Source organism: Aotus nancymaae, unplaced genomic scaffold, assembly GCF_030222135.1.
Source record: "Aotus nancymaae isolate 86718 unplaced genomic scaffold, 86718_ANA_hifiasm-v0.15.2.pri h1tg000020l, whole genome shotgun sequence".
In the NCBI taxonomy this organism is placed as follows: Eukaryota; Metazoa; Chordata; class Mammalia; order Primates; family Aotidae; genus Aotus; species Aotus nancymaae.
In genome coordinates this window covers 59626654-59643290 of record NW_026988432.1, presented here as the reverse complement: position 1 = coordinate 59643290, position 16637 = coordinate 59626654, and the positions used below count along the sequence as shown (strand labels likewise).

Sequence of the window (16637 nt, the reverse complement as noted above, 5' to 3'; positions counted from 1 at the left end):
CAGTTGGTTTTATTTCTGTCAGACATATTTTAATTCCCTACCTTATTTAATGTATAAATGTAGAGTTCCACGTTCTCTTTAGTGAAAGAAGTTCAGTTCTTCAGGGTATAATGAGGCAGGAAGGCTAAGTCATCTAGGGAAACTATACCATGTACGTATTAATTTATTTTATTTTATTTTGTTTTGTTTTTTGAGACAAAGTCTCACTTTCTTGCCCAAGTTGGAGTGCAGTGGTGCGATCTTGGCTCACTGCAATCTCTACCTCCCAGGTTCAAGCGATTCTTCTGATTCGGCCTTCTGAGTAGCTGGGACTACAGACATGTACTACCATGCCCAGCTAATTTCTGTATTTTCAGTAAAGACAGGATTTCACCATGTTAGCCAGGATGGTCTCGATCTCCTGACCTCGTGATCCGCCCGCCTAGGCCTCCCACAGCACTGGGATTACAGATGTAAGCCACCATGCCCAGCCCTTATTATTATTTTTTTAGTGTTGGGATTAGGGTTGCCAGGTAAAATACAGGATGCCCCACTAAATTTGAATTGATAAACAAGGGGACATACTTACACACAAACATTATTCATTATTTATCTGAAATTCAAATTCCGCTGGGTGTCAGGCATTTCTGTTTGCCACCTCCGGCAGCCCCGGCTGGGAGGGGTCCCCTGAGCTCCTCTCCCTGGACGTCCTCTAACCTGCTGTCAGCTGAGCGATTTGCCAGGTTTGCTTTGGGAGTTGGTTTGAAGTTATTTGGATTTAATGACTGTCTTTTGTGCAGGAATCTACTTAACAAGGAGCAAGTGGTTATCAGAGCCTGCTTTCTAGAAATTCAATTAAACAAGAAGCCCCCATCTCTTTTTCTCCACTTTCAGTCTTGGGGAAAAGATTTGGTAGGGTAGTCATTCTACCTCTTTATTTAGTAATTCTGTTTTGCACGCCCTTTCCTGGATGATCATTCCTTAAGTGGTTTGCAGTCAAAAGCCCCATTCTGTATCTTATTAAACATCACGTAGTCCCATGTTTTCCTTCAGGAATACGTGCGCAGGAGAGAGGCGTCATGTTGGAGCAGCCAGGACTCAGAACATTTCTGCAGACTGAGTCTGGATCCTTTCCTTCAGTCTCCAGGAATATTCCCGGCTCCATACCCAGGGTGGTAATCTGGGCAAGAGCTCCAGTGTGTGGCCACCCTGCCACCTACTACCTGTGTGTCCAAATGCAGTGACTCAACTTCTCTGTGCCTCCCTTTCCACATGTATAAAATGAGGATAATATTGCCATTGTAAGGATTGCATCAATTAATAAACAGCACTCAGTAAATCTGTTAACCAATCAGTAGATCACGCCTTACATGCTGGGCACGTTCCCTCTTCTCTCTAGACTGCAGTGACCCCAACTGTGAAGTGGCAATAGCTAATCCACTTGGTATGTAGGATTTGTAAAGGAACATGTTAATAACTCTCAAGTGATTGCAGAGAATTGGGCCATTCTTTTTGGGAAAAAATATAGATTGTTTATCATCAGGGATAAATACTTAAAAGAAAATCTGGGAATTTTTTTGTAAGTCATGGAGAAGGATATGGGAGGGATTGCACACTTTTGAATGGGAAAGCCTCTCTGGGAACTGGAGTGAACTGGGTGACGCAGAAGTCCTGGGGGTTTTAGAGCTGTTCTGAGTGAACACACAGGTCCAGTGCGGCTACTCGAGGGCAGGGTCCCTGGAATTTATCGTGTTTTGCCTGCAAAACTGATTACCCAGCTGCCTCTTCTTTTCTCACCTCCATGATATTATCACGAAGCAACTGACAACAATTAAATCTGAGAACTCAACACCATACACTAAGATAAAAGCCTACTGTACTACTATGTTTCAACAGGTATAGAGAGAGAAGAGGGAAACTTCAGGATTAATGAAACGTAGATAATGTCGAGAAATGGCCAAAATACTGAAGCACTAAATTAGGAAAAGAGCCTTATGCAAATACTTGGTACCAATGCCTGCTTTATTTTTTACATTTACATTTTTTAGTTTAATTTTTGATTTTTTGATACAGGCTAGAGAGCAGTGGCACAATCATGACTCACTGCAGCCTTTACCTTCCAGGCTCAAGTTATCCTTCTGCCTCAGCCTCCCAAGTAGTTAATTTTTCTGTGTTATAGAGATGGGGTCTCACTATGTTGCCCAGGCTGGTCTCAACTCCTGGACTCAAGTGATTCTCCAGCCCTGGCCTCCAAAAGCACTGGGATTACAGGCATGAACCACTATGCCCGGCCTATGCCTGCTTTAAACAACAGGAGTAGTCACTTATCAGACCCTCAGAATGGTGTGGTGTCCAACTGGAGTGAAGTCTGAGTATGGATGGTTTTAAAAAGCTCCAAGGGTTAAAAGTGACTAACTTAATGTATCCAAAGTCCCACACCTCCATTACATTTTAGTGAGGACAAATTGGAAACTGGCCCAATAAACTCACTCTATATTCTTTGCAACGTGCTGCATGTTTATATAAACTGTGTGGTCAGCTGTACATCATGCTCATTCCTTGGTGTGGATTCATTCCTGACTACCTCCTTTTGTGGCTTTAAAGTCCTGATTTGAAGTACCCTCCAGATATTAGATCTAGATAACTCTTGGGATCATATGGCTTTCTCTAGCTGTGGGAGTCAAGATGATAGCTTCAAGAGTGGGAAGTGTACATAGTTCCTCTTTTTTTTGAGATGGAGTTTCACTCTTGTTGCCCAGGCTGGAATGCAATGGCGCGATCTCAGCTCACCACAACCTCCACCTCCTAGGTTCAAGTGATTCTCTTGCCTCAGCCTCCTGAGTAGCTGGGATTACAGGCATGTGCCAACACGTTTGGCTAATTTTTGTATTTTTAATAGAGACGGGGTTTCTCCATGTTGATCTGGCTAGTCTCAAACTCCTGACCTTAGGTGATCCACCCACCTAGGCCTCCCAAAAGCGCTGAAATTACAGGCATGAGCCACCAAGCCTGGTCCATAATCCCTCCTACATTGTGCTAAATTAGCCAAATTTAAGTCGCTTCCGTGTGCACCACATGAGGTGTAAGGAAGGATGGGTAGGCTTGGGAGCAGAGCTGCGGCATGTTGGAACCCGCTCACAAGCATGTAGAACATCACAGAGGTTCGAGCCCTGCAGAACAGAACTGTCATATTCAAATATTATTGTGAAACCACAGGAAGAAAGCTGACCTGCCGGCAAGAGGCCTAGTTCTTCTGTTACTGAGCATGTGACCTCGTGGGATTATTTTAAATCTTCAGGATCAGAGTTATAACACCACCCATCCTCACTTCGTAAAGAAGAAGTGAGCCTGCACACATGTGGAGACCATAAAACCCTCTCCAAATGCAATGCATGATTAAATAAGCACATGCTTATGTGAGCATATTGTTTAGGTTTCGTTTGCCCTGAAGGTCGTATTTATTATATAGTCTCCAAGGGCAGGAAACCATGTTCCACTCTATGGGATTCATGTGTGCTAACTATGAATTCTCTGAAAAGAATTCTGTTATTATTACCAAAGGACCAGTGCTATAAGAGAGTTTTGTAAAACAAACTTGAGGTCTGTCATCTCTATAAAACATTCTTATTTGGGTAAGCAGAGAGGCTTACAGAGGTTTACAAAGGATTTCACAGTAAAGTCTAGAATTAGTGACAGCATCCAAAAACATCACTGGTGTCTTCCCAAACTGCCCCAAGCATTAGACTCTCCCAAAGGAAGGGTTCCATTAAATCATCACAGAGCTGGCCCAGTCTCTGTCCAGTCTGGGGTTCGTTCTTCATAGAATTATGTCCTTGTCAGGGCATCCAGAGGTGAATAGTTTCTCAGATTCTGACTCACATTAATAAAATTCACAAGAGACAGATATATAAAATAGCATATCAAATGATTGATGAATTACTATAGAATATCAATTAATTGATAGAAATATTAACAAAGCAGATATTCATGTTCGCTGATGAGTACATTCATTCCCTGAAGGCAAATCCATGAGGAAATCCTTTTAAAATACTAAGCCTTCCTGTAGAGCATGAAATCCAAATGAATTTCCAATTCAGCTGGAACCTCCATTTCCAGCTCGGGTGATCCCATCACACCGACTAGTGGGGCCTCCCTCCCGCCCTTTGAGGTTACTCAATGAGTTGAGTAGGTCAGGGTCAGAATTTTTAAAATAAAGCAATAGAAGAATAAAATAACAGAAAGCATTGTACCTAGCAAGAGTAAGATTTATTTCATGAAACTTGTTTTAAGATAGATACATCAATAGACAGATAGATAGATAGATAGATAGATAGATAGATAGATAGATAGATAGAAGTAATGGGTCCTATGTGAAAAAAAATGTGTTTCTTACAGTGACTGCTTTTCAAAAAACATATAAACATTTACTTCTGTAGAGACACTAACATCTTTTTAAATAAATATTTATTAGGCGCCTATTCTGTAATCTTGTAAAGATTACAATGTGGGGGAGAGATTATGAGACAGATGAAAGACAGGCAATAAACAAATATCAATACCCTGTGGGTCCCCTGCCCCTTTCTCTAGTCCAAAGTCTCCAGTGGCACATTTGCTGTTCCTACAGATGCAGGTTGGGATGGACTCATCAGTTCTCCTGTCCTAGGATTATGCCTGGCCTTTGAACTGGCCTGTGCCCTGGCAGGTGGTTTCTTAGGATGGATCTGTGAACATAAGGCTGCTTTCAGCCACCACCTGCCTAGTTTTCCTTTTCCTTTTCCTCTTTTTTTTTTTTTTTTAGACTCTCTGTCGACCAGGCTGGAGTGCAGTGGCATGATCTCGGCTCACTGCAGCCTCCACTTCCCAGGTTCAAGTGATTCTCCTGCCTCAGCCTCGCAAGTAGCTGGAATTATAGGCAAGCATCACCACATCCAGCTAATTTTGTTATTTTTAGTAGAGACAGAATTTTGCCATGTTGGTCAGGCTGGTCTCAAACTCCTGATCTCAAGTGATGCACCTGCCTTGGCTTCGCAAAGGGTTGGAATGAATTACAGGTATAAGCCACTGAACCTGGCCTCCTTTTCCTCTTTTAAATCTTCATTGTTTATATCACCTACCCACTTTCTTGAAATAGTCCTATGGTTTTTTTACTCTGTCTAAAGATAACCAGGCAAAATATCACATAAATGTACAGTTCAAGGGCCTGAATGAAGAAAACTATAATATGTAATGGCTGGAAGAAATCCTGGAAATTCTCTTTTCAACTTTCTTATTTTCAAATGAAGAAACTGAGATTCAAGAAAACTGTGATTTGCTCAAGGTCAAAGTCATCCAGTAACAGATCTGACACTAAACCCTGACCTTCAGACCCCAAGTCCAGTGCTCTGTCATTCTGCCACACAGCCTGTCAAAAAGAAATCTGTTCAACCTGAGAAAGCAGATTAAGAAAATAAATAAATAAATAAATAAAAGAAATCTGACTTAAAGAACACTGAGAATGCTTCCTTTTCAAGTTACTCAAGATGCATCATTATTACTGTGTTGTGGTTCTGTATCAATAACAGGCATGGAAAAAAATGGAAATATTTTCATGATGAAAGATTGAAGGAGCACCACTGAGATAAAAAAAATTTGAAGCATTCTTGCATTTATAGTCTTAATAAATCTCCAATCCAGAAACTGATGTTATTTATTCACTTTTTCATTCATTCAACCAACCAATACTCACTATGAACCAGGCAGTGTTCTAAGTGCCAGTGATATATCACAGAGACAACAAGTCTCTGCCCTCAGGAAGTTTTATTATCATGGTGGGGGTAGGAGGGTGGGTGGGTACTGTAGACACAAAGGTGCTCCACTCAGATCCCCCTTCAAGGAAGAACTTGTTGCCCAGCTGTGGGGCATGGTCAGCAGCAGACTCCAGCTGTCAGTTCCTTCAGGGTCAGCCTCAGCTGCAGGTCATACCCTTCCCAAGGCAACCCACATCCAGTGGCTACACAAAGCAAGGGTATAAAGGCCTGGCCATTTCCACCCAATACGGGACAACACTGATGGGCAAAATTTGCTCTATGGCTCCCTGTCAAATTGGCCAATGTTTCGTCAAGCCTGTATCTCAATTCAACTTCTCCCTCTGTCCCATTCTGCTTTTCCCGTATCTTCCTTTCGCAGGTGCTGAGCCTTCATAAACATCCTGCTTTCCAAACTCTGTCTCAGTATCTGCTTTCAGAGAACCCAACTTGCAACAGGATGTGTGTGAGTGTGTGTGTGTGACTATTTTATATAAGGTGGTAAATGAAGACATGCTTAAAATAAAATGAGATTTGAGCATCTGATCAGAGACCTGAAGAATGTCAGGAAGTAAGTCTTACAGAGATCTGAGGAAAGAACATTCCAAGCAGAGGGGCGAGTGAGTGCAAAGGCCCTGATGCAGGGGGCATGTTTGGTAGGTGTGAGGAACCACACAGGGCCGTAGGGAGTTGGAGCAAAATGGAAGAAGGAGGCAGAAAATGAGATGCAAAGGGCATGTAGTGTGGGGTGGGGAGTGACACTGTCCCACCATGCAGGGCTTTGTAAGCTATGGTAAAGACCTAGGTTCTACTCTGAGATAAAAGGGCAGCTTCAGGGGGTTTTGAGCAGAGGATTGGCATGATTCAACTTATACTTTAAGAGTTTCACCCTGGGTAAAGGTGGAAGCAGGAAAGTCAGATGGGAGGCTATGGTGAGAATCCAGTATGAAGAAAAGGTGGCTTAGATCCAAGTAAAAGAGCAGGTGGCGACAACTCAAAGGCTAAATGTGTTGAAGACAGAACCAGTATGGATTGGAAGTGAGGCACGAGAGAAGAAGAGCATGGGTAACTTCAAAGGTTTTGTCTCAAAGACTGAAAGGAAGGAGTTGCCATTCGCTGCATCAGGAGTTAAGTTTGGGACATGTTCTGTTTGCAAATAGAATCTGTTAAGTCCCTAATTAATATAACTTATCATCCAAAGGGAAAAACTTTTAAGAATAAAAGAGAGTGTGGTGAATAATTTCGTGGTGTAAAGCAGGATTATCCAGGGCAAACCAGAGCATACGACCCTGGGGTAGCCCAGGACTCAAGAAAGGGCCCTGCAGCATGTGTTGGAAGAACTGATTTCAGCTGGCACTCTGTCATTGGTGTTGGTAGGTGTATGGCCTGAATGTATATAGCCACCCAGAATTCACATGGTGAAATCTAACTCCCAAGAGGTGGGGCCTTTGGGAGGTAATTAGGTCATAAGGGCTGTGTCCTCATGAATGGGATTAGTGCCCTTTTAAAAGAGACCCGAGGGAGCTTGTGAGCCCCTTTTTGCCCTTCTGCCATGTGAGGGTCCAGCAGGAGCACCATCTATGAAGCAGAGAGCAGGTCTTCACCAGACACCAAATGCTGCTGATGCTTTGCTCTTGGACTTCCCAGCCTCTGGAACTGTGAGAAATAAATTTCCACTATTTATAAATTATCCAGTCTAAGGTATTTTTTATAGCTACTCAGACAGTCTAAGAGGAAAATTTTTTCTCTACTCACTTTGGTTCAAAGGTCAGAGGCCTGTGAATTAAGTGACAATGGACAGATTAACAAAAGAAAGGACAAGGTGTATTTACATGTACATGTGAGAATACCCAATAATGGGTAACTCCCTGAATACTCAGAGGTAAGGGTTTTCAGTTTTTCGTTTTTTACTTTATTTTAAGTTCACAGGTACAAATGCAGGTTTGATACATAGGTAAATGTCTGTCATGAGGGTTTGTTGTACAGATTATTTCATCACCCAGGCATTAAGCCCAGTACCTATTAGTTATTTTTCCTGATCCTCTCCCTCCTCACACCCTTCACCCTCCAATAGGACCCAGTGTGTGATGTTCCCCTCTATGTGTCCATATGTTCTCATCATTTAGCTCCCACTTATAAGTGAGAATATGCAGTATTTGATTTTCTGTTCCTGCGTTAGTTTGCTTGGGATAATGGTTTACAGGCTCCATCCACATCCCTGCAAAGGACATGATCTCATTCTTTTTTATGGCTGCAGAGTTAAAGGTTTATATACCAATTTAATAGACAGGGGCAGTGGAGTTTGGACTCCATGGGAAAGTAGGGAAGGTTCTATTGGGCCTTGTGATGAAAACGGATAGCTAAATTCTCACTGCTGGTGCTAAGATCAGTCTTCTCCCAATCAGGAAACTCCCTCAGAGTGGGGGCATCATAGAAGCTGTACTTTGGGAGGCTCTGCCTAAGTTTAGATAATGCTTCTCTCTGTGGTTGCTGATTGTGCAGATGTTTTGAGTTTAAAGTAATTTTCATGCCATTTTGATGGGCTGCTAATTCTTTCCTTTTTCCCATTTAATACTTCTCCAGATGTTTCACAAACAAGGAACTGGGTTTATTGCTGTGGAGAGAAGACACTGGTCAGACCCTGTGAAGTAAGGATCTGCAAAGTGAAGGAAGATACATCAGAACAAATGTCAGTCAGCACCAAAGACCTAACATAAGCACACTGCACCATATTTTGTCAAATCGATCTCCTAGTCTTGGGCATGAGTGGAAACATAAAGAAAAACAAAGATTAATGGTGAGAGCAGATGACAGACCCAATTTTTGAGCCCACAGTTCAGCCAGTTGAGATGATTTCTAGACACTGAGCTTGAAGCATTGTTAGATGATAGAGTGAAGACAGCAGTGGCAACCTGACAGATTTCTCAGTTCACAGGTAACTATTTTTGGTGATAGTACAGACATTAGAGTCACAGTCATGATTACTTCTCAGAGCAGATTATGGAAGATATGGGTGTTCTGGTGAATTTCCTCCGTGGCCCACACTGTGGTAGTAATGAGTCCTTTGAAGTTTATATCAAGTCGTCCAACTTCAGTTTATAGGGCTTTGGTCAAAGGACAGCCACAAGATGACCTAGAGTCTCAAAAAGGATCTCAGCAATCAGGTTTTAGGTCTCAACAGCGCCAAGTCAGAAAGGTGAGAGTACAAACTGGAAATGTTAATTTGGAGCCTGATACTGAAGAAAACTAGAAAAATTGAGAATTTGATAAAAATGTAGAAGATGGCAGGATTCACTCAAGTTTATAGGTAGATAATAAAAACTCAAAGGCAATGAAGGACCAGATTATGGTTACAATATTTAATGATAATTTTCTATTGAAACATAAAATTTCTCTCACTTGCTATTCCTATTTTGATCAAAAATAATCAAAGTTAAGATTCTTCTTGTTTACAAGGCTAGTCTCATTAAGCTTGGCCTGATTATTTACATAAGTGCAAGAAAAATAGTAATTGAACTCAGAGACTTTTCAAGTTTGCTTTGCTGGAATTTTTTGTACAGAAGCGCAGATTGAACTTTTAAAAGCCTCTTGAGGCTAGGAACCCAAACCAGGAACTTCCTATCAGACTTTGGCGATACCTACAAATTTGGGTGAATGCTTCTCTTCTTGAGATCCCCAAACTATCCTAAGTTTCTTGGACTTGCCAGGAAGTGACCTTATTTACTTTCTTGAAGACTGGGAGCCCTGTAAGTCAGGAACCAGGACAGTTTTCCAAGAGGACTTTGTAAGCATTGGCTCCAAAAAGTCAACCTTAGTTTTTAAAACTGTCTGGTAGAAGGGGGAGGGTGGGAGGGGGGCCAGGGTTGAAAAACTACCTGTCAGGTTCTACGCTCACTACTTGGGGTCATAGGACCACTTGTACACCAAACCTCAGCAACATGCAAATTACCCAGGTAACAAATCTGCACATGTACCCTCTGAACCTAAAATAAAATTTTAAAAACTGATCATATCTGATTCTATGCACACTATTCTTTTTTTTTTTTTATCCACTTGACATCTGATGTTGGAAGAGACGCACACCATTCTTAAAATATGACATACTAGTCAAAGCTTTGGTTATACAGCCAATGCTTCCAATCATGCCTCGTTATAAGAAGAACAAATTCTTATTCAATTTATGCAAATAATTATATTTCCATGAAAATAAGAGTACTCCTTGAGAGTTAATGAATTCCGGAGGAATCAGGCAGAAAGAAAAGAAATTTTTTTCATTTTTGTTTGCAAACATTTAATCTATTAAATTGTTACAAGTATAGGTAACTTATGAGAAATGAATAAGAGGTTCCTTAAATCCAAAAAATAGAACATTAAAGAAACAGAAATGTTCCAGACAAAAGTCATAATTATTTTTCATCAATTCATTTAGTCCCACGTAACTAATTCTTGTTCTACATGATCTTGGATTGGTAGTTTTAAGAACACATCAGCTTCTCCAGTAGAGTTCTAGAAACTCTTATTCAAGTCAATGATATGATTTCAGTTATTTAAGCAATGCCATCAGAAGCCTGTGTCCCAAAGTACCTGACATGGTCCTCTTTATGGATATCTGAAATAGTCCCCTTTTTTAAAAAATAAAGCATTCTGGCCTGTAGTTGATGGTAAGAGCTTTTAGAAAAGTATTGACATAAAACAACAATTGTCTGTGGATGACAAAAGATTTAAAATGACCATGGTTAAAAATCTGATGAGAGTTCATTATAAAAATATGTGATTTGACAAGAGAATTCAGTTGTTTCATGGCATAAAACATTTAAAATAATAACTCGAGTTGCCACTGATAATACTATATTGTGGTTGTCTAACAGCAGAGATGACATTACTAGGACACGTCATGTACCATGAGGGCATTGCCAAACTTCTAGCAATTTTATATAACTTCTGAAATAGTTACCTTAATAATATTTACCCACATGAATATAATTAGGGAAGGCTAAGCATCTCTTCTTCCTTGACAATGCTTTTCATGCAATTCAACATATCAAATAAACCTAATTTTAAAAAATTGATCTCTTTTTATTACGTAAAAGAACAAAATCTTTAAGATTTTCCATAGCCGGGCGTGGTGGCAGGCACCTGTAATCCCAGCTACTCAGGAGGCTGAGGCAGGAGGATCGCTTGAACCCAGGAGGCAGAGGTTGCAGTGAGCCGAAATCACGCCATTGCACTCCAGCCTGGCCAACAACAGCAAAACTCTGTCTCAAAAAAAAAAGAAAAGATTTTCCAGAACCCCTCTGGAAAATCTCAAAGTAAATTGAGACTAAGATTTTATCTAGGATTTGAATTTGGGAAGGCATATATAAAAAGTTGTAAAATGTCAAAACGTTTGAGAAGATAAATTTTTCATTTCTACTTGATTGAATAGGATGACAGGTCACTGCAAAACAACAGACTTACCATATTTTCAGTTTACAATGGATTTATCCAGATGTCATCCCATGGTAGTAAGTCAAGGAGCATACTAAACATGCTTTACCTTCACACCATCGTAAAGTCAAAAAATTGTAAATTTAACCATCGTAAGTTTGGAGCTGTTAAATAGTTACCTATTTAATAAGGTGATAAAGATTTCAAAGGTAAATATAAGATGTAACATGACTGTAAGAAAATCCTTAGCTCTTTTTAAAATGATGTTTTGTTCCCTTAAATAATTGAGGACAGCATACAGACAACATAGAAAATGATCCTGCTAAGGCATAGCATCTTTGTTTTACGGAGAGATAACTTGTAAAGAAAAACTTTTTATAGTCTTTTATGAAGAGCAAACCAATAATCCAAGAAATTTTTGTCATTTTAACAAAGATTGAAAATCAAACTCTAGTTTTGCATTCCAGTACTATTAACGCTAAAGGTAATTTAATTTAATTAATGTATTTATTTTGAGACAGAATCTCTCTCTGTCACCCAGGCTGGAGTGCAGTGTGCAATCTTGGCTCAGTGCAGCCTTGACCTCCGGGGCTCAAGCGATCCTCCTTTCTCAGCCTTTTGAGTAGCTAGGACTATAAGCATATACTACCACATCCGACTAATTTTTTTTAAGAAATAAGGTCTTGCTGTGTTGCCCAGACTGGTCTTGAACTCCTGGACTCAAGTGATTCTCTGGCCTTGGCCTCCCAAAGTGCTGGAATTACAAGCATGAACCACTATGTCCAGCCCCTTGTGTACTTTTCATACAAAGTTTTTTCCCTTCGCTGTTATTATTTTTAGTAATTTAATTTACTTATATTAATTATAATTAATTTTTATCGTTAGTAACCTTCCTTTTATAGAGAAAACTAAACAGTAGTGAAAAGTAGACAATTGTGAATTGTCTGTCATATTCTAGCATTCCATAGCAGGCTAGCAGTTTATGAATATATCATTTGATAATTCTTATATGCCTCTTCATAATACAATTTTTCAGTATAACACAAAAAAGTTTATTAATAGATCCAAGTATCCTTAGTCTCTCTGTAAAAATAAGAAATCAAGACCGGGTACAGTGGCTCATGCCTGTGATCCGAGCACCTTGAGAAATCAAGGCGGGCAAATCACTCGAGCCCAGGAGTTTGAGACCAGCCTGGGTGATACGGTGAAACTCCATCTCTAAAACAATACCAAAATTACAAGGTGGCGCATGCCTGTAGTCCCAGCTACTTGACAAGCTGAGGGAGGACGATCACTTGAGTCTGGGAGGTCGAGGCCACAGTGACCCATGATGGTGCCACTGCACTCCAGCCTGGACGACAGAACAAGACTCTGTCTAAAGAAACTGAAAATATATGAACTTAAACTTTGGTTTAATAAAGAATGTTTCAGGAGATCCTTACTTAGAAATTAGTTAGATTTTTAATGACTATCTATTCCTTAGCATGACTCTAAGGTTACAAGTCACCAAAAAGGCTTTTTTTTTTTTTTGAGACAGAGTCTTACTCTGTTGCCCAGGTTGGAGTGCAATGGTGCAATCTCGGCTCACTGCAACCTCCACCTCCCTGGTTCAAGCAATTCTCCTGTCTCAGCTTACCAAGTAGCTGGGATTATAGGTGCTTGCCACCATGCCTGGCTAATTTTTGTATTTTTTTAGTAGAGACGGCGTTTCACCATGCTGGCCAGGCTGGTCTTGAACTCCCGACCTCAAGTGATCCGCCCACCTCAGCCTCCCAAAGTGCTGAGATGACAGGCATGAGCCACCCCGCACAGCCCAAAAAGGCTTTTGAAACTGTCTTAAAACATACATATTTTGGCTTCACCTGCGACGACCTGTTCCGCTTCAACAACACTAACTTGGATCCACTTCAGAAACTTATGGGATTCCTTTTTACCTACAGTACCTCGCCCAGTGACCAGAGTATTTCATTGTTGCAAAGGGACCTGGTGGAGAATTGATGGGTTATATTATGGGTAAAGCAGAAGGCTTAGTAGCTAGGGAAGAATGGCATGGGCATGTCACAGCTCTGTCTGTTGCTCCAGAATTCTGACGCCTTGGTTTGGCTGCTAAACTTACGGAGTTATTAGAGATTTCAGAAAGAAAGGATGGTTTTTTTGTCGATCTCTTTGTAAGAGTATCTAACCAAGTTGCAGTCAACATGTACAAGCAATCAGGCTACAGTGTATACAGGACTGTCATAGAGTACTATTCAGCCAGCAGTGGGGAGCCTGATGAGGGCGCTTATGATATGAGGAAAGCACTTTCCAGGGACACAGAAAAGAAATCCATCACACCATTACCTCATCCTGTGAGGCTGAAGACATTGAATAACCCTGGGCAGTAGTTCTTAGGCAGATACTCTAGATGCTTTATGGACAATATTATTTTCATTGGATGATTCTGGAGCTCTATTAGGAGAAAATCAATCATTTTAGATCTTAAAGATTTAAGAAAATCCAGGTTATCAATTTATTTTAAATCTCATTGTTTCCAGTTAGCAATATCATACCTATGAAAGCTGTTCACTGTAACAAAATTCAGTCGAAAAGGCAGCTAGGTCAGAAGGAAACATAACCACTGCTATGGTTCCTAATATTCACTATGTGTATGCTAGGGAAAAGACTTGCACCTGTCTCCTCCTAAATGTGGTGCCTGAGAACCACTGCTGCATAGATTTGTTTTTAAATTTTGTATTGAACTGTTAATTGAAGCTTTAAAAGCATATATGAAATGTATAAATCTGAGATGTATAATAAAACACATTGTTGACTCTAAAAAAATACTTATTTTAAAACATAATTGTTCAAAAGCCCATTCATATAATTTTTATCACACTTATACAAACTTAATAAATGTATTCTTAAAAATTGTGTTTGGGTTGTTCATGAAAATTCCTTTCTTTTTTTCTGTCTTTTTTTTTTTTTAAGAAACAGGGTCTTGCTCTGTCACCCAGGCTGGAGTACAGTGGTGGGATCATGGCTCACTGCAGCCAGCCTTGAACTCCTGGGCTCAGAGTGATTCTCCCACCACAACCTCTTGAGTAGCTAAGACTACAGGCATGTACCACCATGCCTGGCTAATTTTAAAATTTTTTGTAGAGACAGGGTCTCATTTTGTTGTCCAGGCTGGTATTGAACTCTTGGCTTCAAGTTGGAACCCCTTTCCCCAAAGTTCTGGGATTATAGGCATGAGACACCATGCCCAGAATATTGAATTCATACAAATAATTATATTTCCATGAACATAAGAGTACTCATCGAGAGTTAATGAATTCTGGAGGAATCAAGCAGAAAGAAAGGAAAAATTGTTCATTTTTGTTTGCAAACATTTCTTCTATTAAATTGTTACAAATATAGGTAACTTATGAGAAAAGAATAGAAGTTTCTTAAATCCCAGTTTTTTTTCCTTCTTTTTTTTTTTAGATAGGGTCTCACTCTGTCACTGAGGCTGGAGTGCAGTGGCACTATCTCAGCTCACTGCAACCTCTACCTCCCCAGCTCAGGTATCCTCCCAGCTCAGCCCCCCGAGTAGCTGGGACTACAGGTACACACCACTATGCCCAGCAGAGATGGGGTTTCCCCATGCTGCCCAGGCTGGTCTCAAACTCTTGGCCTAAAGTGCTCCACCAGCCTTGGCCTCCCAAAGTGCTGGGATTACAGGCATTCACACCAGTGCGCCCAGCCTGAAAATTTCTTAAGACATTAAACAAAGCTACCCATCATCTCAAGTTATTTTTCTGTTAACTTATTTCATGTTAACTAAGGCAATTATCACAACACAAATTTTAAGCAATTATCAAAAAAATCACAAAAGCAAATAACCTAAAATAAATAAAACTAAAATTTAAAAAGTTAAATACTTTTTTCTGTGCTTCATATACAAGAAATAATGGATATTATAGAATTCATTTTTATTGCATCTTTATTTGCACATTTGTTCTTTAGGTTAAGTTTATAATTTTTTCATCTTAAACATCTGACAGATATCAGGTTATTTGACTGGTAAACCCAGGGTGAACAAAATGCATATTTGTATCATGCTTAATGCTGATAACTTGGAAGACACACCACCTGTTTTTATTAAACCAACAAATTCAGTTTAGTCTTATTTACCAAAGATTTTCCCAAATTACATGAGTTTGAAAAACATTTGGATTTCTACACTTCTGAAAGTGTTAGAAATATTTTAATTTACATAGCACTTGTTTCTCTAAGCCAATTAGAACTCCTTTAAGGGATTTTAGAAATTAATTTGGCAATATTATTCAGAAATAGGAAAATATCACATATACATAACATATATACATGCATATAAAATGATGCAAATAGAGATACGATGCCTTTCATTCTAAAATTTTTAGCCATCTATAACAATAGTCACAGCACCCAAGGCATAAACACAATTATACAAAATTCACTGGTTTACAGGAATTTTTTCATCTTTACTCCCCTTTATATTTTTACCCAAATTGTATTTTCATTAGATGGAACATGTTGAGATTATCAGCTCAATATGAGGATTAAAACTTTCCGTGGATATTTACAGGAAAGAGTTTAAGATTTTTTAAAAAATAATCTTATGGAATCTGTGGATTAAGATTTAGGACCAAGTTTGTGGACTAAGGGACTGAGCACACGTCAAGGGGCTGTGTAGATGTCTCCAAATCCCAATCTCCAAATGTCTCCAAATCTGAGTGGATAAAACATCCATTCTGTTTTCAATAAGCCTTTTTAGCCTCACGTGATTGCTTTCGGGGGCCGCTGAACCCCTCAAGAGCCCCTGTTGAGGGCAGGAGACCTAAAGCTTGAGTGACTGTAAAGAGATGGGGGGCTGCCGTCGGAAAGAAAATATCTGACAGGGCAGACAGAGGATGGAGGAAGTAGGAACTTGAAGGGGACATATCGAAGGAGCCGAAGGGAAGACTTAGGCAGTAAAAAGAGGAGGAGTGATGGCAATAGCAAGAGAGAGAGGTTTTAGAGGAGCTAGTTTGAGGAAATCTTAAGTTTTCCAAAAGGACCACTAAAGTCCTGTGACTTTATCCTTATTAAAGTCTTACCAAGAAGAAAGGAAGCGGCCAAAGTTACCATCAAATTATGTCATTCACAGGGGCCCCAGCAGAGACCCAGGAGTCTAATGTTTAAGAAGGTTAATCTTTACCAGCTTGGTCAGAGGTCTGAGATTGCTGCTGTCTCTGGATAAGTGGGGAGTCCTAATCATTCCATCCTACACTTGCTAAAAGTGGAGAGAGGAAGCTTTGTTTACCCACCGATATGGGTTGACTGTGTCCCCACCCAAATCCCATCTTGAGTTATAGCTCCCATAATTCCCATGTATTGTGAAAGGGACCCAGTGGGAGATAATTGAATCATGGGACAGTTTCCCTCATACTGTTCTCATGGCAGTGAATA

The 16637-nt window shown here is 40.1% G+C and overlaps 1 pseudogene; it reads left to right on the top strand.

Moving 5' to 3' along the window:
• The first annotated feature begins 12983 nt into the window (after positions 1-12983).
• On the top strand, positions 12984-13573 carry LOC105713174 (N-alpha-acetyltransferase 20-like; annotated as a pseudogene).
• Positions 13574-16637: the final 3064 nt, after the last annotated feature.